Source organism: Canis aureus, chromosome 10 (assembly GCF_053574225.1).
Source record: "Canis aureus isolate CA01 chromosome 10, VMU_Caureus_v.1.0, whole genome shotgun sequence".
NCBI classification, from domain to species: Eukaryota; Metazoa; Chordata; class Mammalia; order Carnivora; family Canidae; genus Canis; species Canis aureus.
In genome coordinates this window covers 40,042,636-40,068,230 of record NC_135620.1, presented here as the reverse complement: position 1 = coordinate 40,068,230, position 25,595 = coordinate 40,042,636, and the positions used below count along the sequence as shown (strand labels likewise).

General features: G+C 37.8%; 1 protein-coding gene across 4 annotated transcripts in view; it reads right to left on the bottom strand.

Moving 5' to 3' along the window:
• ADAMTSL1 (ADAMTS like 1) overlaps positions 1–25,595 on the bottom strand; it is an 873,417-nt gene that overhangs the window by 267,446 nt on the left and 580,376 nt on the right. The gene's annotated exons all lie outside the window — the stretch shown is intronic.

Sequence of the window (25,595 nt, the reverse complement as noted above, 5' to 3'; positions counted from 1 at the left end):
ATTATCCTAGTACAGACATTTGTGCATACATAGACTAAAATTCATTCTCAGCACATGGTTAGCGGACTTTTCTTTAACAGGCTGTCTTCTTCTCTTCACTGCTTCCAAAATTAGGGTGTCTGGAGAATGTGAAACAAAATTATACAAAGGCGTGACCTCTGGCCTTGCTTCTGTCTCTTAGCCTGTGGAGTACCCAAGAGGGAAAGTGTTGAATTTGGCCTCACTTCACATGGCATTAACTGTAATTCTTTGTGAATTGTGGTGACATCATGGTATACTTTGACATCACTGCTCAGACTCCCTTCTGCTGCTGGGCATACAATACATAGTTTTTGTTCAAACACAAGAGTTCTTTGTTGAGAAAAAAAGATAGCAGCTGGTCTTCTGCCCTGGTACAAATGTGGATCTTACTGGAATGTGTCTGTTCAGTAAGTCGCCACAAAGTAACCATTCTGCTATGATGATTAGAACTTACTCATACACATATTTCTGGAAAACTCTGTGAAATTTTACATCTAAAGAGTTTAACATTTCAGATGTGACCATAATTTAGCAAAATTCTGCATGCAATAAAGTTCTCATTTACATGTTTGGATATTTTATCTGAAGTCAATATTCCCAGAGCAGTAGTATGCTGTTTCTAAGCGTGTGTTAAGAACAGACATGATGGAAAAGGTAAAGAGGGACATATCTTTCTCCCAAAATAGGTCCCTTCCCATTGTCACTTTCCAAGCAACTCAGATCCCCAGCCAGAAAGGCTTCCACCATTCCTTGGTCCTCATATCAATTCCTGGTTACTTCCCAAACTATATTACTTTATATTAATTTGAAGCTTCTGAATGATACTATTAGTATTCTGATTCAAAGTCAGTAAAAAATGTTCTCAGCTTATATATTTATTTCCTTTTCTTTTCCTGGGTTCTCCATTGCCATTTCTGTCCTAAAATAAAGCCTGATAAAGTTGATCAAAACAGAGTTTATATAAAAACATCATCTGTTAAATACCTCCACATTCTGTCCCATATGGCTGTAATACTTGCACAAGGCAGAAAATTTTCAGATCAGCTTGAGAAACTAAAGGCTGTTAATCTAAGATTATTCCCAGAGGAACAAGTCATATCAGAAAATGTTTGGATGGGATAGTAAACTTCTTTTACTGAAAAAAAAAAAAAAAAGATGATTGTTTTACTCTCTCATGGAACAAATAGAGCCATAACATGATCCTCAGTTCTATCACAAGTTTTATAATTGTTAAGAGTATTTGTTCCCTCTCTAGAAATTTTATACTTAAGACCAACGGTACCACAGTGCCTCATCTCAGCCTTTTATCCAGACTTTCACCACCCTTCACCATTTCTTACCATGGAACATCATTACTTATATCAAGAATCCACATGTTGTGTACCTCCAAGTCATGAGAGAGGCAGCATGGTATCATCATAGGGGGAATCAAACGACTCAATTTGGATGTGATGATTTATTACCTTTGCTTGAATATATCATACACTCTCAATATGAGATTCAGTTCTCTCTTGACTTATAAGAGGATAATCAGATCTACTTTATATACTTGTTGTAAAGATTTCATACTTATATAAAGAGATTACTAGCCAGTCTGCCATGGAACAACTCTAACTATATATTCTGGAATTTCTGGGACAATTCTATTCTCAAATCTTGTATTTTGTAGTCCTCATAGTTATTGGGCCACATGTGCTAATTACTTTGGCGGGGGGGATATGTGGTCATTGTGCACATGGGAGGTATTTGCTTCCCTATGTGAAAATGTGTCTGAAGTTGTAAAGGGTACCTTTGTGATCTGAGCACCTGTAGACTGGTTGTCTCACAGCTCTAGGTATAGGGTCAAGGTTGTAAAAGCTCAGGTCCATTTTAGTTCCTCTGGCTTTGAGAAAAGCAAATATAAAGTAAGATAACAACCCCAATCCTGTGGAAGAAATAGACTTGCCTTTAAAGGGCAGACCAGATGAATTTTTTTTTTTAACTTCCCTCTACCTTGTGAAAGTAGCCAATGAAATAGCAGCGAGCTTGGGAGATGAGAATTGGGACTTCTTAAGGATTCTGATAGAAATGTAAAAAGTCTCTCTGGAATTGCTGTGGAGTAGCAAGCCATGTCCTCTACAGCCCACTCAAATGAGAGGAGAATGCTTCAGATTCTTACTGTGAAAATGTGTGCTACCCAGGGCAATTTACACGTTCGATGCAATCCCTATCAAAATACCATGGACTTTCTTCACAAAGTTGGAACAAGTAATCTTAGGATTCTTGAAATATCCTTTCTTAGCTCTCTACTTCTTCACCACTAATCTGTTTTATTTGGGGCCACTTTCAAATATGGATAAGGGAGGGACAATCACTAAATGCATTCAACACAAAGGAGATTTCTCAAGTTTCATCTTCTAAAACCTGAAATCTGGGGAAAATATTTTTTTCAGGGGCTGGAACAAGAGTTGGGGGTCCTGTTTTCTCCATGGGAGCCTGCACCCATATGTTACTGTAACAGCTGAATATAATGAAAGAAAATGAGTACTCAGCAAATCCAATTGTTATAAGAAATACTCAAAATCTGTTTTAATGGGGAACAAACCTGGAATATGAATGTGCAAGCCAAAACAAATCAGTTAAAAAAATCTTTTAAAGGAAAAGTAGCCCACTTGAAACTGGGAATTTGAAGTGTTTCTTCATCAGAATTAGCAATAGACCAATAAAATAGCAGTCATGAAGACCTAAGAGCAGCATGGACTTGCTGATTTTTAATGGGCCCCAAGTTTCCTGAGTCTAATGGAAGGTTAGCTGCTGGGTGTGGTGACTGAATTGGGTGGGAAAAAAGGCTAATGGTTTTGCCCTTGGCCACCCTTTCAAACTCTATCTAGGCTTGTGCATTCATGACAATCAGTTGCATTTTGCTGAATCACTACAGTATGGACTGTGGCAAAAATAAACTGTCCCTTCTTTCATTTTGGACAAAAACAAGTTCACTCAAAGGCCCTGAGATAAAAAGAAATGACTGCAGACATTTTTTCCCATTAAGAAAATTCCACTAGCCACCCACTCGCACTCATAAAAATGAACTCTTATTCTTTCCTGTAATAGTTCTAGTTTAAAATCAGCTGAAACTATGTATATCAAATTTGCCAGAATTCAATACTCAGTATATGTCTAATTTGAGAATAAACTTAAATTCCCACTTAAATTTAGAAGTATTTTAAAATTCAAGTTTTTGGGTACCTGGGTGGCTCACTGGTTGAGCATCTGCCTGCAGCTCAGGTCATGATCTTGGGGTCCCGGAATCAAGTCCCACAGCAGGCTCCTCCTTTCAGGGAGCCTTCTTCTCCCTCTGCCCATGTCTCTGCCTTTCTCTGTGTGTCTCTCATGAATGAATGAATGAATGAATAATAAATAAAATCTTTTAAAAAATTTCAAGTTTTTATAATGATTATAATTGGTTTTTAGCCAGTATTCTAAAACTACCTGAAAAATAGCACAGAAAGCTTATCTATGTGCTTACCTCCTAACTTCTATAAATATAGCCAATTGCCTGTTTCAGAGTCCTCATCTTATTGCTTCCTGGTACACCATGGGTAAAGAAGAACAGAAATTTTCATGACTCATGCAACAATCACAATTTGGCTATACTAAACAAAATAATGTTTCTTCTGCGTGTATTATGTAGAAGTCACATAAATTTTGGAAAATTGGTTTGTATTTTTAAAATATGCAATGTGTCTTTATCAATTTATCTATGTGAATCTAAAATGAAAAGTCCCTAAATTCTGTAAGGCTGAGTCTATCAAATACCACATTTTCTAGAAAAAACATAATTTAACCACTGATTTTTAAGTTTTTCAAGTCCTATCATGTCAAATGGATCCTTTCCATGGTTTTGACCTCGTTCCATTTTCTGCATTAAAATTCCACTTTTATTAAAGTTAAACTATTTTTCTGTAGGTGCAGGCATGTCACAAGGAATCACTTACTGGATATTTATCAAAGAGTAGACAAAAACAGCTGCTAATATCAGCATGGTAATTTTTAAGAATACAGGGCTGTTCAGAACATGTGGGCATCAAGTTCTCAGATGATCTATAACCTCGATTTTTAAAATTCTTTCTAAGGAAGGTGTCAAGACCATGGACACATGGATTTCCCTTGCTAGCTTGCCTTAGCTAGCTAAAGTCCATGAAGCCTTACATTTTGTAACTAGTGAATGGCAGTTGCATCAGAGTTGACAGGAAGATAGAAAATAAATACTGTTAGCTACCCTTACTCTGAAGAGTGGAAAATTATAGTAAGAAATTGTAGACTGTGGCAAAGGGCACTTTTCACTTATCAAATTTGATGTCAAGAAGAGACAATAATAAATAACTAGTGAAGAGGGAAAGAATCACAATTCCCAGGAAGTGTCTACTATGGGCCAGGTACTGTCAGGTGTTTTGCTGTGTTCACGAATCTTTACACAAACTGACTGCACAGATGACAAATCTGGGCAACTTTCTTTGTGACATTTCTAGAAGATGGCAGACTTGGGGTGCCAACTTTTTTTTTTTTAAGATTTTATTCATTTTTTCATGAGACACAGAAAAAGAAAGAGGGAGAGACACAGGCAGAGGGAGAAGCAGGCTCTGCAGGACTTGATCCCAGGACCCCAGTCACAAACTGAGCCAAAGATAGGCGCTCAACCACTGAGTCACCCAGGTGCCCCTCCAACCTCTTTTTAGGACATTATTCCTATCACACTGGGTCACCTAATGCACCAGAGGATGTTTTAAGTCAACAGTGTATATATTCAGAGGGGTAGGGAGGTACCATGTGTATGTGGCAGCAGCTTCCATGAGAATACACTATTTTAAGACCTAGTTTTTCAGCAAAAGTTTGTACCACTCTGTTTTAAAACCTAGCCTACCATGTTATCAATATTCACTCAGTTTATTTCTTAGCCCCAGCTTATTAGGGCATTCAAAAAGGGAAGATGCTTCCCAAGGGCAGTCTCTAGGGAGACCAATAATTCCAAAAAAAGATTCCAAGACTTTTTCCAACAGTATGAAAATAAACCCCCCTGCAAATTTATTTTCAATACTTGCTTGTAGCTTGGCTTTGGCACTAAGTTGGTTATTACCTTAAACAGAGGGTAAAAAAGTCTCCAGTAGCAGTTGGCAAGACAAAGGGGAAGGGGGAAGGTGGGCAGCGAGGAGGGAGAGTATGGAAAGAAACTGAACTCAGCCCAAAACACAGCTCACAGCTGGGCGGCCTAACCCAGCAGAGACCTCACAAGCCCTGCCAGTGACCAGTGAGTATGACCTCCAGGTGAACTTTGGATTTGTACCATGCAGTGTCAGGAAGAAGAAAGCCCAGATGACACACAGGCAATTCTGAGGCACACTGGCTTGAACACCCAGTTCACACAAATGGTAACTGCCTCTGCTTCTTCCACCCAGCCTGGGTCAAAGGCCAACCCATGAGGCAAAAAGGATGCGTTCTGATATCAAAACACTTTGCATGCAGCCCCGACCCTCTCTGTCAAAGGCAAAATAAAAACATTTGAGAAGCATGTGAACAGAGTATTTTCATATTAGTTTTTATTTGACAACCTCATGTAATTCCAAAAAATGGGAACGTTGGCAGCTTTAGCTCCAGAAATGTTCAGGATTCCTGTCGCAGGGGAAGCACAAGTACAAAATGAGGACCATGGGAGGCATTAGTTAGGTGAGAAGCCAGCATCCTCCTTCTGCTTCTGAAAGAGCAGTTCTGTCTCTGGGCCTGAATCAAAAGCTGTCTATCCCATTTCTGTAAAAATTTCCTAAAATGAGGGCAGGATCCCCTACTGAATGGAACCATGCATTGCTTTCAAGTGTGTATATGGTCCAGGTGACATTCCTGGACTTAGTGCTTATCTGATGGTTCCACAAGTCCCCCTTCTCTTGCAATGGGATCAGAACTTCCCTTTAGACGTAACTGCTTCCTCAACTACAATGCTAGTCATTGGGTCTAATTAGATTGCAAGAAAAGGCTCCATTTTTTAAGTGGTCATTTAAATTGCAGACGTGGATTCAGCCTGCCAAACATGTACACACAATCATAAATCAACACCTGCATACACAGCAGGCGGGAGCTCTCTGAAACACCTCATTGGTATGCAAAGAGGCACAGCTCTACTTCTCTTTCTTTCCTGCAAACAGCATCTCACCATTTTCATGGTGATTTTCTGAGCTTGTAAGCTGCAAAGGGAGAAAAGGTAGGGGAAGAACACAGGCTCCGGGAATTCCATGCCCAAACCTTTGTAAATTGCCTAGAGAAGCTGAAGAAGTTTCAGCGCCACGATCTCCATCACAATGAGCAAGTCCTTTACTCCACACCCTTTATGGTACTGTATTGTCCTAGCTGTTGGAAGGTTAACAGCTGAAAAGTCACAGCCATGCTTTAGAGAGCTTTATAAGCTAGAAGCTGGGTGAGAGGGAAGTAGGCAGAGCTGATGAGAATGAAGAGTGGTACAGCTGCTGTGGAAAGCAGTATGGAGATTCCCCAATAAATGGCACACAGAATCACCACATGATCCAGCAGTTCCAGTTCTCGATATAAATACACCTACAAGAACTGAAAGCTAGGACTCGAATAGATATTTGTAGGCATGTGTTTGTAGCAGCATCATTTCCATCCAAGTGACCATCAGCAGATGCATGGATAAACAGAAGTGGTATATATGGTTGAATTAATTAAACGAGGAGGCCATTAGACTGATGGGGCTCTAATGCCATGGGAGCCTACATCAGGAAACCCAAATCTAAGCCTATACATTCCTCAAGGTTACAAAATCAATAATAAGGATAATCAATCACTAAGAGCCAAAGAGGCTTTAAGTTATAGCCAATCAAATAATTTCCTGTCTTTGCTTCTGTACTTTCTTTAAGTAAGTTTCTTCCCTGGTTCCTGTCGGTGAGTGCTCCCCCTCATGTCCAATGTGCTACCGTTTGATTCTAATCAATAATGCCCAAATAAATGCAATATTTTTAATATGCCTCAGTTTATCTTTTTTCAACAGTTCATACAATGGAACATTATTCAAGCTATAAAAAGTAAGAAATAGGGACGCCTGGGTGGCTCAGTAGTTGAGCGTCTGTCTTCGGCCCAGGGCATAATCCCGGAGTCCCAGGATCGAGTCCCACATCGGGCTCCCTACATGGAGCCTGCTTCTCCCTCTGCCTGTGTCTCTGCCTCTCTCTCTGTGTCTCTCATGAATAACTAAATAAAATCTTTAAAAAAAAGTAAGGAATAGCTGACCCATAATACAATAGGGATGAACCCTGAAGACTTGATGCTAAGTGAACTAAGAGACCAATATTACAAGTATCATATAATTTCTGTTACATGAGAGACCCAGAATAATCAAATTCATAGAGACAGAAAGTGGAAAGATAGTTCTCAGAGACTGAGAGGAGGGGGAATGGAGAATCACTATTTAATGGGTATGGACTTTCAGCTGGAGAAGATAAAAACATTCAGGGGATGGATGGCGATGGTGGTTACACAGCAATGTGTACATACTTAATGTCAATGAACTTGAACTGTAGACCTAAAAATGATCGAAGCACTAAATTTTATGCTATGTATATTTTACCACAGACACACACACACACACACACACACACGAGGTAGAAAAGGACAGGCACAAATACTTAATACAGAGATGAACTGGGTAAATAAATATATGTACATAAGTAAACATATGCTCTGATGTTTGCTTGTAGTTGTTGAGAACACAACTTTGTAGTGGTGTCATTTCTGTAATACCAGCTGGTTCTATTGGTCTTCTTCTATGTGGACATGGACAAAACTCCATGTGTTTGTACTTCCTGTTCTTCCACTGAGCAAGCTTTATATGGACCCTACCATCCCACATTGTTTGGTATAGGATAGTATAATATAATATGGTATCCTATAGGGTAATATGGTACTGTTTAGCGTAGTGTAGTATAGTGCAGTGTAGTGTAGTATAGTGAGGTGTAATGTAGTGTAATATATAGTTACAGGGAAATGTAGTATAGTAATAGGGTAGTACAGTATAGTGCAGTATATATACATATGTAACATAGTATAGTACACATACTATAATATGATATAGTATAGGGTAATATAGTATAGTATAGTGTACTCTAGGATAGGACAGTATGATGTGGTGTAGTATAATATAGTATAGGGTAATATAATATGGTGTAGTGTAGTATATAGTACAGAGTATTATAGTGTGGTATAGTGTAGTAGCTTTGGAATCAGAGGGATTTGAATTTGAACGCAAGCTCTGTTACTTATTAGTTGCATGACCTTGCCCATGTTCTGACATCTCTCGATGTCCTGGTTTCTTCTGTAATATGGTTCCAATCACACCTCTACAAGCTTATGAGAATTCATTACAAGAATGTAAAGCTCTTAAAGTTTACCAACAGGAGGAGCTCTCACTACCATAGATTATAACAACAAATATGGCTGTGGAAGCTGAAGAAATGAAAAAGGCCAGAAAGTAGATGTTACTGTGTGTTTTTTAAATGATTCTCTGCTCTTCTTTAAAACTCAAAATGGAGCTCTCATTTTACATAGAAATATTATTATTCATTATTCAAGTGACTTATTTTACTCTCTCTCTATAGTTGCCCACTAGTCTAAGATAAAGAAGGAAGATGGGATTATTCAGAGAGCAGGTATCAAAAACAGAGTTCACCACCGTGAACACATTGGTTGTGCCCTTCGTCAACTGCCTATTCTTGCTGTTCTTCAATGTCTGACCTATGTATCTCCATGTGTCAAACACCTCTCTATGAGGAAGAAAAGTCTCGACAGGCTAGATATAATAACAGATTCTCTACAGGAACATACTCCTTTATCAGTGTGGACAACCAAGAATTGTCTGTCTCTATTTGTTTGAATGGGAGAATAAAAGGTCTTATGTACTAGCTTTGGGGTACAGATGGGACTGGTTTCTCATCAGCCTGGGAAGGGTTGATGGAGGAGGTGAGATGTGAGCTGTGAACTAAGGAATGGCAGCACTACTTTGGAACAATAAAGGCAAGCTGCCAAGTCTACCCCCCCCCCCCCCAAATCGGAAGCAGACTAGAAGGCTGGCCTGGGGCTTGAAGCCAGGTGGGTCCTGATTCTAGTGCTGGTACTGTGCTAGACACATTCCTCCAGGCTGCACACCAGAAACTTCTTCCTTAAAGCCCCACAAAAGTCTTGCTGGAATCCATTAAAACATTGTTTGAACCCTGGCGAACTTTTGGCTGAAGAAGAGAGAAGGCTCATGTTTGCAGCAGAAGGTTCATCTTGTCCTAGTACAAAAAGATTTTAGGATGAACCAAGACAGAGGTTTTCCATGGCTTGTCTATCAATATTAACTTCTGAGCATTTCCAGCCCATCAGATTCACCCACTAAAGGATGAAAGATGCACCTCCTGTCCAGGGAACAGAAAAACTCAGGGGGTACCTATTCTCTCACAGGCAGCAGGCAGTAGCAAAATCATATCTATTTATTAACCAGGGAGGACATTTTTTTATGCACGAGCCCACACTGTAGGACCCTGTGAAAATCACTAATAATCATGGAACATGGTAGAATGTTAACGCAACTTACAGAACTATTGCTTTAGTAAATCATTTCCTATTACAGGAAAAGGTCTGGGATATTTCTCAGACTGAATCTCTAAACAACTAAAGTTCTAGACTTTTAACTAAGAGCCTGTGTCAATACTGTCACTATATCTCGCAGAAGCTTCACACACAATAAAATCTACTGTTGTGTAGACTGAATCCCTGACTTAGAGACAAGCAAATAAAAATTTATGAAACTGTCACCACATCCCTAAGAAGCATAGCATCCCTAAGAAGATAGCATCCCTAAGAAGTCCCCAGTGGCCCATGATTGTATTCATTGTTCCATCCCCTAGCCATGGCTTATCTTTTTAATAATAGAATCACCTAGGCTAGACTGGATTGTCTTCCCTGGGATTTAAAAAAAGTGACCAGAACAGAGAAAGACAGAAGTCGTTCTCCAGATCTATGCTGAGGACCTTAAAGCTGCCATAGCTCCTGTGCTTCCTAAAGTCTGGCCCTTGGCTTACCCTTTGATCTTAAATTCTCAGTAACTGGTTTGCAGAATAAATAGTTGAAATTTCTATCACTGATCCTATACTTTCAATAATCTCTCTTTTGGATTTTGATTGAACTGAATGCATTTCTATTGCTTGTAACCAAAAGAACAGAGGGATATAGATTTTGCTAGAAGGGGGCATATGTTTTCCTATCCTGAAACTAAGTGTATAGGAGGAAACTTTGTTAAGATGTATATTCGTAACATTTGTAAGAGGGGAGAGAAAAAAAAATCAAAGGAGTTAAAGGTTTTGAGAACTTCCATAGAAAAGAAGTGGAAGTGAAGGAAAATAATGTCAAAGGAAACCAATAGTAAATCAACAACATTCTAGATTTAAAAAGCAGTAAGCTTTAAATATCATACAAGGGGAAGAAAGAGAACATAAATAAGATATGTAATTTCAAGTATAGGAAATTTCATTTTTTCCTTTTAAAATAACCATCGGAACAGGTTATGTGCGTATTTTCCTATCTTAAGGTTTTAAAACACTTGAGTAGGTCCTCCTTCCTTGTATTCAAATGTTCTTTTTAAAGCCTTTAATGTGGCCTCAAATAAACTTAAATTTTCCCGAGAGTTCCTTTTATCCAAGAGAATGGCTTCATGCATTAGCATCTGAGCTATTCCTCAGGTGGAGGACAAAAATCAGGGTAGAAGCTTTGCCAGTGAGAACCAAGTTTCTCCCTTTGCCTCTTCCTGACAGAAGCTGGAAAACTAGTGATGCATAGGGCCCCCAATTTTTGGCATCCAGTTGTATATTCTTATAGGTCTGAAATTCAGGAAGGGTTACTTGGGAGGAAGGTATGATTCTGCAAGATGGTTATGATAAAATGAAAAGTACAAGTCTTAAAGTCTGACACATCCCTGTTCAAATCCTAACTCAGCCACTCACAAGTTATATGACCTTAGGGCAGCAAATTAACCCTTTGGGTTATAGATGGTGTCCATGTGAGGTTAAATGGCAGGTCAAGTACTTGGCACAGGGTCTGGCATGGTTTGTGCACAGTATATGGGGTGGATTATTTTATTCTTCTTACAATTACCATGATAATCACTAATTCTTTCCCCTTGCCCTTAGAAACATCTAGACTATGTATCCTTTGGGGGAGAGTCAGAGATACACATAGCTGCAGAGTCTAGCCTATGCAGGTAGAGAAAGGGGATTGGAAATGTCCATGTCATCACAAAGCTGCAGCAACTACTCAGCTTTATCAAATGGTTGTCATGTTGCAGATCTGATTTCTTAAAGGATATGTTGTGAATCAGAAGTTTTATCGGAAATATATTTCCATACTGGCAACGAATTCAAATTTTTACAAAAAAACACGACATGCACTGAATAAAAGTTGTCAGTGGGGGATGTATTTGGCTGAAGGATTGCTAGTTTGCAACCTCTGCTTTAGAGCTACGAAAATCACCTGGGGAGAAAACTAAAACTATACTCCAAATTACAGAGAGAAACCTGGAGAATACTTGGGAAAATACCAGGCTAGATCTACACAGGCCCAATGAAACCATTCTACATACACGCTGCCTAAGAAAGCATGTGTTAAATGATCATAAAAATGTTTCGCTGGATTAAAAAAAAAAAAGCCTGTGCATGAAGAAACTCAGCGTTCCTCTGATCTGGTAGGATCCTACTTCCTGCTAAGCACATGCCTGTCTCCCCAGGTACATGTGGGGGAAGGAGAGGGCAGAGGCCAGAAGAGCTGCATTCATGTCACCATTGAGTATGTCTTTGCTTTACCAAACCAAATTGTATCCCTTACCCAAGCAAAGCATGCCCTTGCAAACACTCTCCATAAAAAGAAGAAAAAAATCCATCCCTAGCTAGGTCACATAAAAATCTGGAGTGGGGTTCCTGGGTGGCGCAGCGGTTTGGCACCTGCCTTTGGCCCAGGGCGCGATCCTGGAGACCCGGGATCGAATCCCACATCGGGCTCCCGGTGCATGGAGCCTGCTTCTCTCTCTGCCTGTGTCTCTGCGCCTCTCTCTCCCTCTCTGTGACTATCACAAATAAATAAAATTAAAAAAAAAATCTGGAGTGGAAATGGCTGCACAGACAATGTTACTCAATAAAAAAAACCCTGTTGTATGGATGGGAGAATCAAATTAACAAGTCTTTCTGTTAACCATCAATAATACTGAAGTTTCTGCCTTAGAAGCTGAGAGTCATTCAGAGGAGAGAACTTCTCCCTACCGGGAGAACCCTAGCAGACAAAGAGAAGGACAGTAGTCAAGAATGCAGGAGGTGAGATCTTGGGAAAATGATACACTGGTTACATTCTTTCATTTTAATGTGACTTTGCCACTAGTTCCCAAGCCTCCTTTACCCGCCTGCCCCTCCCCACTCTTACCCTAAAATACTTGTTTCTTTAAATCACCTGTAACTCTGCTGGCAAAAGAAACTAAAGTTGTATTCAAATTAAATCATAAACCTAAGGGCATAAGGGACTAGCCAGTCACCAGGTCCTGGCCACTGTGTGATTGCCATAGCCTGCAGGTGCAGTAGGTTTGCACTTGGCGTTTCTGCAGGAATGGAAGCAGTGTGTGTGAAGTTTTTTTAAAATGTTTATTGTTGGCACGGTTTTCCACTTGTATTTTCTTTTATAGTACAACTATTTTTAAGTGAGTGGAATGTTCTGTGATAATTTGGCCACAAGGGAGAGAAATTTAGCTCAGGGACTGAAATGTACTCAATAATGGTAAAAAGAGACCAACAAAATGAATAGTCTAATTCAAAAGAATGCTTTAAACTCTAAAGGTTCTTAAAATCATATGCACAAAAAGAACTTGTACTTAATACGGATTAAAGAGCACTGGACTTGGAGCCAGAAGCCCTCCAAGTTTGAACCACCATCGCTTGCCTGTTCGGAGATCTTGGGTAAGTCACATGCCTACTGTGATGCTCGGTATTTTCAAAAACAGAATGAGGAGATTCAGCTGGTGATCTCCAAGCTTCTTTCAAAGCCATTATTACGTGATTAGCTTTTCGTACAGGTTCAAAATATTTCCCAAGGCCTCTGAATTTGTCTTGGCCTCTCTGTTCTATTAACCACACCAATCATTTCTTGCCTTTCTGTCTAGATTTTTCAGATTCTTAAGTGTTCCCTTGGATTGCAAATAGGCATCTCACAGGAAAAACACTTTGTACCTTCTTGATTTGAGCTCCTCAAGGCAGTCTAACCAAAAAGCACTCAAAAGGACAGGTGGGGTATATTACACTAATTTTAGGTGCCTGGGTGGATTTTCCTAATGCTGGCAAGCTGCCCTTCCTAGGAGTGTTCCAAGAGGGTCTTTGGCAACCATGAGTACGTTAAAACTTGGGTAAAATTATGTTCACGGCTCATAATCTGGAAGGTATCTAATGCTTTAAATTGTTTTTATTAAGAATTTTGACAATTAAAGTAGCTACAAGATTTTTTAAAATTATGCCTTTTTCTTGATATTTCCTTGGAAATATGCCAATCAGCCAGCATATAATTACTTACTAATTGCCTTTCATTTTTAAACAATTATAGGAAGTGTCTTCAGACACTCCGTTTCAAAACGGCTTCCTGAATTTTACTTTGCTATTCTGACCTAACTTTTTTTTTTTTTGTAAAACCTAAGGCAAAGTTTCAAATCTTACACATTTCTCATACACTTAAACCTTGCATTTCAAGTTTCTGGGAAGACTAGCATTTTATGACCTAAAACTTATCTATGGAGAGAATTGAACTAATTAAAACTGTGTGTGGAGATCATCTAGCTTAGCCATGGAACATCCTATAGGAGAAAACAATCTCCAGACCTATTTTCTAATATATATCTGGGAAAGAAACTACCTCACACTGGAATCCTGATTGATATTTATGGCCTTTGCATATTGTGAGTTTAATCCCAGGAAAGATCTAAGGGCTTCAGCAATGAGAGTTCATCCAGAGAATCTGGGTGATGTACTAAGCAAATCAACAGTTATGTTGATGGCAAAGGTTCTGGGTAGATATGGGCCATCTCCTAAGCCATGGTAAATAAAGAATGGATGGCAGGAGACCCCAAATTCTAAAGTATTTCTAGCCTAATATCATAAAAAAAATAAACTTACACAAATGGACATTGCTTCACAGCCTGAAGGAAATGAGAACAAGACCCAAATAAATTAAAAGATAAAAAAGACATTTAGAATGAATAATATGTGTGATTTAGGGAGGGTTCGGTCATCAGGAGACAAAAATAGTCAACACAGAGATTTATTGAGTTGTTGATCCGTCCATGCAACTGTCTTATATTGAGCAAATTAATGGCAAAACACAAAGAATGATTTGGATACAGTGTTTGCCAGTCAGTAGTGGGGGTGGGGTCTTAATTTAACTGACTAGATGGTCATGATGATTAATATAAAGATAAAGGAAACAAGAGAATAACAGGTGCAAGAGAAGGGAATTAATATTAATTCACCTACAATGTTTCCCTGTAGGACACTGGGTACCAGGGAAGAGGGCAACATGACAAGGGAAATCAAGACCTTCCAACCTCCTCAAAACTGAGATCCACCACTCCTCCTACCTGCTCCCATCGCATTCTGTACACGGAGTATATTGTTTCTAGCAAGATGCCTCACCTTAGATGCTCAATAAATGGAATGAGTCAACAATACTTAATCTCACTAAGCCTCATTTCCTTCCTCCATAAAAATGGTAGCAATATGCACCCCCCACCACCATTGGTTTACGTGAGGATTCAAGGAGATAACATACATAAAGTGCTTGCACAACACAGTGCCCAGCATGTAACTTCCTCAGTAAAAACCAGTTCTTATTAATATTAGGCATTATTATCTCTGTTTTTATGGGCGAGAAAAATGAGGCTTAAAGAACCTAATAAATTACTCCATGATCACACAGATAGTAAAAGTTTAGAAGTCAGACTTCAGACTTGTGTTCGAGTCCAAAACCCAAGTTCTTCCTCCCTCCACATGCTGCTGCTGATTATAATTATTCATGTTTGAGCCTCATCAACTTAAGGCTGTAAGCCTCTTGAAGGCAGGGATCATGAGTGTCTTCATATTCCCATTGAGTATAATTCAGCACCACACGGCAGCCCTAATTAAAAATTTGATTGAACTTCTCTAGATCTCAAATATCTCACACATATAATAGAAGGATCATACTGCAAGATTTTAAATTGTCTTTTCAGTTCCAAACTGCTTTCTGTGAAATCACTCAGTGAATTAAGTAGTAGTGTTAATATCTGATACCCCTAAGCAAATAATGCTTGGTTGAGAATTTACAATGAAAGAAAAAGACCTTAAGTCCAAACTTATTTCCCATAAAAAAGAAAGGAAAGATGTGCAACTTCCAGCTTAAATTTTTTTTAAGATTATATTTATTTATTCATGACAGACAGAGAGAGAGAGAGAGGCAGAGACACAGGCAGAGGCAGAAGCAGGCTCCACACAGGGAGCCTGATGTGGAACTCCATCCCGGGTCTCCAAGGATCACACCCCGGGCCAAAGGCGGCGCTAAACTGCTGGGCCACCAGGGCTGCCCCAACTTCCAGCTTAATATCAGTATCCATTCATTCAGTGTATATTCATTAAAAACCTGTTATGTGCCAGTTTCTAAATCAGTTTTAATACTTATAAATACTTAGGGTCAGAAATCACTTCTTAGAACAATAATGAATGAAGGGGACACCCACGAAGACTAATGGATTAGTCATAATAACTCTGCCAAAGAGTTAGATCAGATCACTCTTCAAGATAACAGTCTTTAGATTTAGTCCATAGACTTCTGAATCTTTGTACCATATCTAAAAAACATCTTTCTTGAGGTATAATTCGCATACCATAATATCCATCCATTTAGAGTATACAATTTAATTGTTTTATTTAGTACATTCACAGAATTGTGAAACCATCACTAAAGTCTGTTTAGAACATCCTTATTACCCCCAGAAGAAAGCTCATGCTCATTAGCAGTTGCTCCCCATTATTCTAACCCCCAGCCTTAGGCAACCCCTAATTTAATTTTTGTCTTGATAGAATTGCCTATTCTGGACATTTCATAGAAATGCAATAATAGAATATGTGGCCTTTTGTGACTGGCTTCTTTCACTCAGCATATTGCTCTGAAAGTTCATTCATGTTATAGCATGTATCAGTACTTCATTCCTTTTAACTGTAGAATAATATTCCATATAGACGGACCACATTTAATTTATCCATTCATCAGGTGATGGCCATTTGGGTCGTTTTCTGCTATTTGGCTACTATGAATAATGTTATAAATTACTGAGTACAATTTTTTTGTGTGTTTTTCTCTTGGGTCTGTACCCAAGAGTGGAAATTCTTGTTCATATGGTAACTCTGTTGAACATTTTGAGGAACTGCCAGACTGTTTTCCAAGGTAGCTGTACTATTCTTTTGCTGTAACAAACTGTAACTATAACAGCTTTCAGTAAGTTCTGTGGGTCTTTACGGTGAATTATCAAACCTGAGGGTAGTCTCAGAGATCCCAAACTTGAAGCTGGTGTGAAAAGTGATGGTAGTCTTGGGGGACCTTGCACTTTATAGTCACTAACAATAGTGAGACACTCTTAAAGATAAGTAGGTAAAATTTAGTACATTTAGTATTTTTGCAAGGAAGTGGTCCAAAGAATCATCTGTGAAACAAGGCATCATAGGATGGATCAAGAAAGTTGCCAGATCCTAGTGGAGCTTTCATTTAATGGAACACAGAATTCCCAGGCCAAAGAGTTCCTTATCTGAGCAATAGACAGTCATACACCTAATAGCAAAGAGGTATCTTTACTGATATTATGCTTCACTGTTAGAATATCTTTTCCCAGAAGATGGAGTGGTATATAATAGAGATGATGGGATTTGAATTGTACCTTTGCCTGTTTCTGGTTGTATGAACTTCTATGAGCCTCAATCCCCTCAGTTATGAAATGGAAATGATAAAGATATCCCAAAGAATTGGCACAAGAAGCACGTGCTGATATGTACAGTGTACTCTGCAGAGTAAATAGCACCAAAAAGGATAAAATTTGAATTTTTTTTTTCTACGTTAGATTCACTCTGTCTTCATCTACTTAGCTGAATCTCTTTGGGAAAACAAAATCAATCCTGTCTTTCCCAGCCCATGCTTAATTTCAACGGAAAAATTAAATGGATATAACATTCTAAAAAGCTTTCCTATATATGCTATAGGAAGAAAGGTTTCCCACCTCACAAACTGAATATCAAGATGGAAAAAAATTCCCATATAACAGAGAAATGTTTTCTATGAGTAGACAGGATACATGAATAAAAAAACAGACCTCATTGGGATGGCAGCAAGGAAATATCATGAGATGAATGAGGACCTATGGAATGTTGCTTTAATATCTCTAAGCTCTTCAAAGAGAAAGGATACCTTGAGGAACTTCAAAATGCTACATACACACTAGTTTGACTTCAGTTTTTCCTGAAAGAGACAAACATTTAGTTTGACTAGTCACCTAACTGGTGCATGATCACAGAAAAGGTTAACCTGACAAATTTTTAAACATGCCCAAGTAGGCCTATGACTATACAAACTTAATGGAAACACACCTTTCATTAAGAAAACAGAGTTAAGAGGGAGGGAGGAAGGATGCAAAGTCACTGAGTGAATATCACAGGACAGACAGTACACTGTGCATGCATTTTCTTTGCATCGCTCCTCCCTGTTCTAAACCAATGCGTGACTCTTTTCCTGTGTTTCATTTCAATGAATGGCAGCACCACACGTTGCTCAAACTAGAAAACCAGGCATTATCTTCAGCTCTCAATTTTTCTCTCCTGCTGCATTTAACCAATCACCAAGTCCATGAATTCTAACTCTAATTTGTATTAAAATCTCTCCTCATCCCACTACCAATTTTTGCCCTCTTCCAATCTATTGCTCTCACCAAAGATAGAGTACTCTTTCTGAAATATACATCTTCCCTTATCTTTCACCTGCCTGAATTATTTCAAAGGCACTCTTTTGCACTCAACACTACAAGTCCCCAATCTTCTTACTTTCATGTCTCTTCATGACATAGGCCCTGACATTCTCTTTAGTTCTTTATCCTTTCAGTCTAGGCACTGGTTAGAGCATTTTCAGTTCTCCTCTGGGCATTCTTTGATCTTGTGTCTTGGTTAAATATTCTGCCTATTTACCACAGTCTAAATATCCCTCATTGTGGCTCCTACATGCTATTAAAAATTTATGTATATATGGATATATGTGTATGTATCTATGTAGATGTTTGCACTACTTTCAAATTAACAGGGATGCATGCTATTGTGGGTTGAATTGTGTCTCCCAAAAAGATACATAAGTCTTTCACTGTTCCCTCACCCTGTTACCTGTGAATGTGATCTTATTTGGAAAGAGCCTCTTTGTAGAAACGACCAAATTAAGATGAGGTCATGCTCAATTGGAATGGGCTCTGATCCCATATCTCCGGTGATCTTATAAGAAGCAAAACCAGAGACATCAGGAGAAGGCCATGTAGACAAAGAGGTAGGCAGAGAGAGAAAATGGCCCTGGGAAGATGAAGGCCATCTATTAGAAGCTAGGAAAAGGCAACGAGATTTGACCCAGAGTCTCAGAGGAAGCATGGCTCTGAGGACACATGGATTTTGGAATTCTAGCTTCTAGAACTGTGAGAGACTAAATTTCTGTTGTTGTAAGTGACCCAGTAAAGAAACCCAATATAAGAAATTTGGGTTGGGATGCCTGGGTGGCTCAGTGGTTGAGTATCTATCTTGAGCTCAGGGCATGGTCCCAAGGTCCTTGGATCAAGTCCCACATCAGGCTTCCCGCAGGGAGCCTGCTTCTCCCTCTGCCTATGTCTCTGTCTCTCTTTCTGTGTCTCTCATGAATAAACAAATTAAATATTTTTAAAAAGAAAAGAAAATGTTTTTTTTTTTTTTTTACCCTGATGCAAAAGAATGCAACTGAAATGATTTGAGCAGATAAGAAATGAAACCAAATCTGTATTTTACAAAGAACACCCTACTTACAGTGAGAATATAGTCTGGTGACTCAAGGGTACTTTTTGTATTCAGAGGACATGTAGTATTGTGATGATAGTGTAATTTTCTGTATTATTTATCATATCTCTCATCAGAGTGTAAATTCAGAGACTGTTGTTTTTTTTTTCTCTCTCCATTCATCTATCTTCAGCATCGAGCAAACACACTGGTAATTCCTAAGTAAATATTTGTTAAATTAATGATTTTTTTAAGAAAAGTAACTGAACTTTTCACAGTAACCCTACAAAGGTATCACTCGGAGAGAAGAGATCTTACTTAACTTTGCATCCTCAGTACCCAACATCTAGTAGTTTTTTGAGAGAAGAAATAAATAATGTTCAGAAACTAAGTAACTTGCCAAAATTTAACTAGTAAGAAGTAAATTTGTATTGTATTCTGCAAAGGGGATAGAAAGAAAGAATGTGCACTTTATCTTTTAAGTAACACCGTGCTTCCACATGGAAGTCGATTTAAAAACACAGAAGGAAAACGGTTAACTCCTTGTTTCTGACATCACCACCTAGAATAACTGGTAGACATTTGATACTAGTGACTTAGGTCACAGACAGAGATGGAGAAATAATCATTCCACTTAATTCACTTCTAACTACTCACCACAGGAGTTATTAAAAATGGAAAGAACTTCTTTGTTAGAAGCACGGCTCATTGTAATGTTGCCATCCATAGTACAGATGTCAAAACTCCATGATCCAATTTACAGCTTATTTTTAAATTGTATTATTCATTTAAAAACAATATTCTATAAGGCATTACTTTAAAAGAAATTATTCTCTTCCTTTTTGAAATGGTTTATTTTCTAACATAGCAATAAGCAATATTATAAATATGTAGATTCATTACAAAAGAGCTGGTTATAATGACATTTTGTCTTTGATATACACATATTAGGTGTCAACTGATGAATTTCATTAATTATAGATATAAAGTACACTTTTATGAATGTGACTTCAAAATAACCTCAAAATTATTTTTAACAGCAGCAGATGTTCTATCTGTAAAGTTATGCTACTCACTTTTATACATTTAAAACAGAAACCAGCTTTGTGCTTTATAGCAAATATAAATGGGGTAATTTGGATAATGAAAATAAATGAATAACAGCAGTACTAATAGAGCTGATCCTATTTGTGATGGCTCATTAACTCTGGACAGGATTCAATTCACTACCCTGGATCAGGAGTTGATAATGGTACAATGTGGAGCTATTAGTAAAAGAAGGTTGCAATAGGAAATTAACAGAAGGTCTGTTCATTCATTGGGAAGTCAGTATCCCCTTTTGTATGTATAACTGCATTAAACCATGCACTCAAAAAGAGAAAAAGTCAATGGCAAGGAGTAATTTGGGTACCACTTACTACTTCTACTACTACTACTACTACTACTACTACTACTACTACTGTGATTACTACACTGCTACTACAGGCTAGGATTTATCAAGCTTATAGTAAGCACTTTAAACATTTGATTACTTAGTCCTCATGGAAGTCCTATCAGGTAGTTACAAATCTTAGCCTCATTTTGCAGATGAGGAAGCTGAGACATAGGAACTTGCTCCAAGTCACCTACCGATGAGTTGTGAAGCCTAAATTAGAACCAGGCAGTCTGACTCCAGAGACTTTGCTCCTAACTATTCACAGGATGACAAATGTTGCCCCCCACCGCCCCCCTTCTTGCCCCAGATCTGCCTTATCTCCAACTTCATCTAATTTTGAATGACAACAAGCAAATGAAAATCCCAGTATTTCAGGTGGAGAGGGACAGCAATACGATGATGACCTGTCAGGAACAAGGATCAGATTCTAGGGCAGGAGGGAAAAGGAGAAGTTTGGTTTGAAAAGATATATTCGCTAAACCTGTTTGTTTTCATGTATAAATGATAGTGTTAAAGCTGAACAAAATCTTGGCCCATGGGATATGCTGATGAAATTACACAGGGAGCATAGTCAAAAATGTTGATAAACACTGACATTCTCTGACCTCTAGCCTACCATTAACGGGCTGTAAGATCCTGGGAAAATCATACCTAGTAGCAATATTTCTCTGGGCTGGACTAGATCTCAAAGACAGTGTTTTCCAAATGCTGGTCTGTGAAGCACTGCAACAATTTCTGTGCTCTGGAGGGAAAAAAAAAACCTAAGTACAGAGTAGTAACTTTCTCATAAGGCAAAGTATATTCAAATTAAAGTATGGTCCTTGATTCTGAAATCAGGTTCTTACTATGTCCTTGTTAACATTTCAGTTATGAAATGATGATGGTGAAGTACATGATGAAAGTTCTCCTTTGCTTATTTGATGTTCTTAGCAGAGCAAGAATTTGCTTACTTTCTATCCTTCCAGAACCTTTTTGAATTGTTACAGGGTTATGATATATCATAAGGGGAACCACAACTTCAATATATTTTGCAAGTTAAAATGTTCAGGATATTCTGTATTTCCATAGTGCTATACAGTTAAGCATTTTCACATGAATTATCTCAGTGTTCAACAGTCTGCGAGACAATCTTACTTCCCACAGACTGAAAAATAGAATTCAGGAAGGCTGGTCAAGATTATAAAAGAAGAGCCAGATTCTAATCCATGTCCTTTGACTTTAAATCTTGTCTGCTTTTCAACCAATAAGTGGTTCATAAATCTAGTCAAACAAAGGATCATAAGGAGAGTGTTCTATATACAGAAAACTAATAAATCTGAGTTTCTGGGGGATGAGGACTAAGAGTTGGATCTTTTAAGAGCTCTCCAAGTGATTCTGGTATGCAGCCTAGTTTGGGAACCATTGGTGAACATTGGATGGTTCCTGTCCACATAGCTTTATAAGAGGAGCAGGAGCTTTAGAGTCAGACAGAACGTGATGCCTCTGGGCTAGTGCTATAGCAGAGTCTTAGTTCTTTATCTGTGAAATGAAGATGCTGCCTAATATGTAGAGTTGTAAATACAGTTGACCCCGGACAATTCAAACTTTAGAGGTATTCATCCCCTGTGCTGTTGAAAATCCACGTGTAACATTTGACTCTCCAAAAACGTAACTACTTAGAGCATACTCTTGACTAGAAGCCTTACCAATAATATAAAGTTGATTAACAAATATTTCATGTGTTATATGTATTATGTACTGTATCCCTATAATAAAGTAAGCAAAGGAAAAGGAAATGTTAAAAAAATCATAAGGAAAATCCCTTTTCAGTGCTGTACTGCATTTATCAATATAGTAAGTTTATGTCACCTGTTTATAAGATGAAACGTCTACAACAATATTGCCTTACTGACACAAAACACTGTAGGTGATGTAGGTATTACTAACACTCAACATCAAAAATGAAGAGATATTGTATAATTTGTGTTTGTGTGTATAAGTTTTGATAAATTTTAACTTTTATAATAGATTTGTGCCTTAGGTAAGTGATAAAATAGACTTCATTTACAAATATTTCATGCACTCAGGACATAACATTTCCTTAATTTTTTTAATATTTCTAGGCCACCTAATTTATCTGTGAGTTTTTTCAAATGGTTGCAAATCTCCAAAATTTTTCTAATGTATTTATTAGAAAATCCATGTATAAATGGACTCACAGAGTTTGAACCCATGCTGTTTGAGGGTCAATTATATTAGAAAAAAATAGACATAAAATGTCTAGATGTGGTAGTCACTCAAAAATAGAACCTATTTTATGATTAGTATTACCACTACTACTAGAGTGAGTATACTGCCTAATAGGATGCTCTAATATTACTAAGAATAAGATATTATTATAAATGCTGATGATTCTAGAATTTTCCTAATACAAATAACACAACAAAGACAGGCAACCCACTCAATCATGACCTTGGGACAGTTTTCAGTCTCAGTTTTCTTCTCTATGGATTGCTAAGGTATCTCCTGGCTCTAAAGGGCAAGGACCCCACAGTTTTACTTAATAGTTTAATAGTTAAAGGGCAGATTGAGAAAGTGGTTCTTGAGTATTAAACAATATAACTGAAGTAATTAGTGCTTATAAATGACAAGTCTCTGTTGTTATACAGTCATTTGCTATCAAAGCAAGGCTCTGTCCAAAGGTAGACATTAGCTTCCTTAGAGTTTATATCTCTCCAGCATCAAAAATATTTGAAACAGCTTGCCAAAAAAGTTATTTTAAGGCAAAAACATAGCCAGAGAAAGCGCTAAGAATCCCCCAACAAATGTGATAGAAATGGAAGAGAAGGGGAAATAGATCAGAGATGATTTTTTTTTTTTTCAGGAAACCAGGAGAAGCTGTTCAATGTGAAAAACTTCACACTTAAGTTAGCAGTGAGACTTGTGACATTTTCAAAAATTAGGAAAATATGGCCTTTTCTTAATGTTTCTTATCAAAGACTGAAAATATGAATCACCAATACATAGATACAAGCTAAATAAAGGAATTTTTTCTAAGTAGAATAGAATGCATGTATTTAAATAGTAATGAGTGCTTTTCTTATCATGACTAACTTTATTCTTGTCCTTTGAAAAATGTATACATTGCATTTAAATATTCCATCTTTATTTCTCTATCATCTTGCTATCATTTGTCCCTTCCTTTTCTTTTTATAAAACTGAAGAAGGCTTTAATCATGAAAATACAGGCTTATCATGGTAATGGCAGCAAGGATCCAGAATTATATCCGTTACAAATTCACATTAAGTTGTAGATTTTGATCCCTTGAGCATGATTAATTTGATTTATTGCTCTCTACCCTCTGTCCTAGTTTTGATCAAAATGAAAACTCCTTCCCGGTTTTAGGCTTAGTTTTCTTACTACTTCCTTGCTGTCACTGCCCTAACCCAGACTCCTACTTCGCCTCACCTTGGCTGCTCTACAGGCCTCCTTTCAGCTGGAGTCCTTGGCTTTAGGACCTACACCTGTAGCTATATTAATCTTTCTAAAGCAGAGCTATGATTATGTCTCTTCTCCTCTAAAACACTTTCTTGGCCACCTACTATTCGCCATAGTCATGTCTGCCATTCAAGCATCCATGATTTTCTCCCAAACTACCTCTCTGTCTTCTTACTGCATTCTGGGGGTGGGGAGCCCCTGATCTCTAGCCAAACTGTGTGTTAGTGCCCAAATGCAACCTGTGTTATTTCATCTCCTGTACCATGCTATTGCTTTTCAGATATTCTTTTCAGATACTCTCTAATTTACATTTATCACCCCACCCCAAATCTAACAAGTCAGACTCATAAGAATTGAAGTAAAGGAGGTTTGCTTATACTTGTAACCAAATGTCCAGCCTAGTACTCCATATTTACTTATATAAAATTCATTCTTTCACTTCTGAGATACGATTCCCTCTCAGTTGCCAACATATATGAAGCCAGCTGGCAGGATTAGTCTAGGAAAGAAAGAGGCCACGTTGAACTCCCATGCCACAGAAATAAATGAAACCTAATTTGCTGACCTGTCTTGTTTATTTTGGTCCATTCATCAGTGTAATAGAATACAAACAGCTTTGGAGACCAGAAATTTAGTCCCATTTCAAGTTCAATCATGTAACTTTCAGAAAACCATGGAATTACTCTGTTTTGTTTTGTTTTTTTCATTTATAAAATGGAAATCTGTCTGGCTTTACTCCAATAGTAAACACACATAAAGTATTATTATTATCTTATTTGCCATTCCCTACAACACAGCCTCTTTTTTATATGCATTTGCTTTAAATTCTCTATTATTCCCAAAACTTTTACAGATTTCATAATTCCATTTTGATACCACTGAAAATCCCAGAGAAGGAAGCAAGCACCCTATATCACAAGCAATATTCAAATATATGGCTTTTTAGGATATTGAATAGATAATATCTTAGGCTTTTCCTATATCTAAAATAGTAAGATTCTATATTCATATTTGTATCTGAAATTTACATATCTCTTGTATATAAAGTAATCTGCAGAGATGTATACATTTCTATCCTCCTATCTGAGAAGTGCTTGGACATGCCACAATTTCCCTGTCTCATGATTTTAGATTTTATGAAGGTTTAGCATGTCTGTCTCGTCTCTCATATACATAAAATCATGCAGGACACCTCAAATTTCTTGTAGTAATACACATTACAGTTATTCCTTTTATATCTGAATATAAATATTCAGATAAATAAATATAATATAGGTTTAGGTTTTAAACAAACGTGGATTTGAAACAACAAATTACTGAAATATATTTTATGTTTTTTCTTTTATTGCTAGCTATTAGAGATTCTGAGGAGAGAAAAATTTCAAACAGTATTGTTTTGGGAGAGGCAAAGATCCTCAAAATGTGTACTTAGTGAAATAAAAAAGTATATGGTCAAGTATAGCACACAGGAAATTATAGCAGCTGCTTGCTCCAAAAACTAGGCTAGTCATCCTAATCCAGAGTCGATTTTAATATAAAGCTGGCA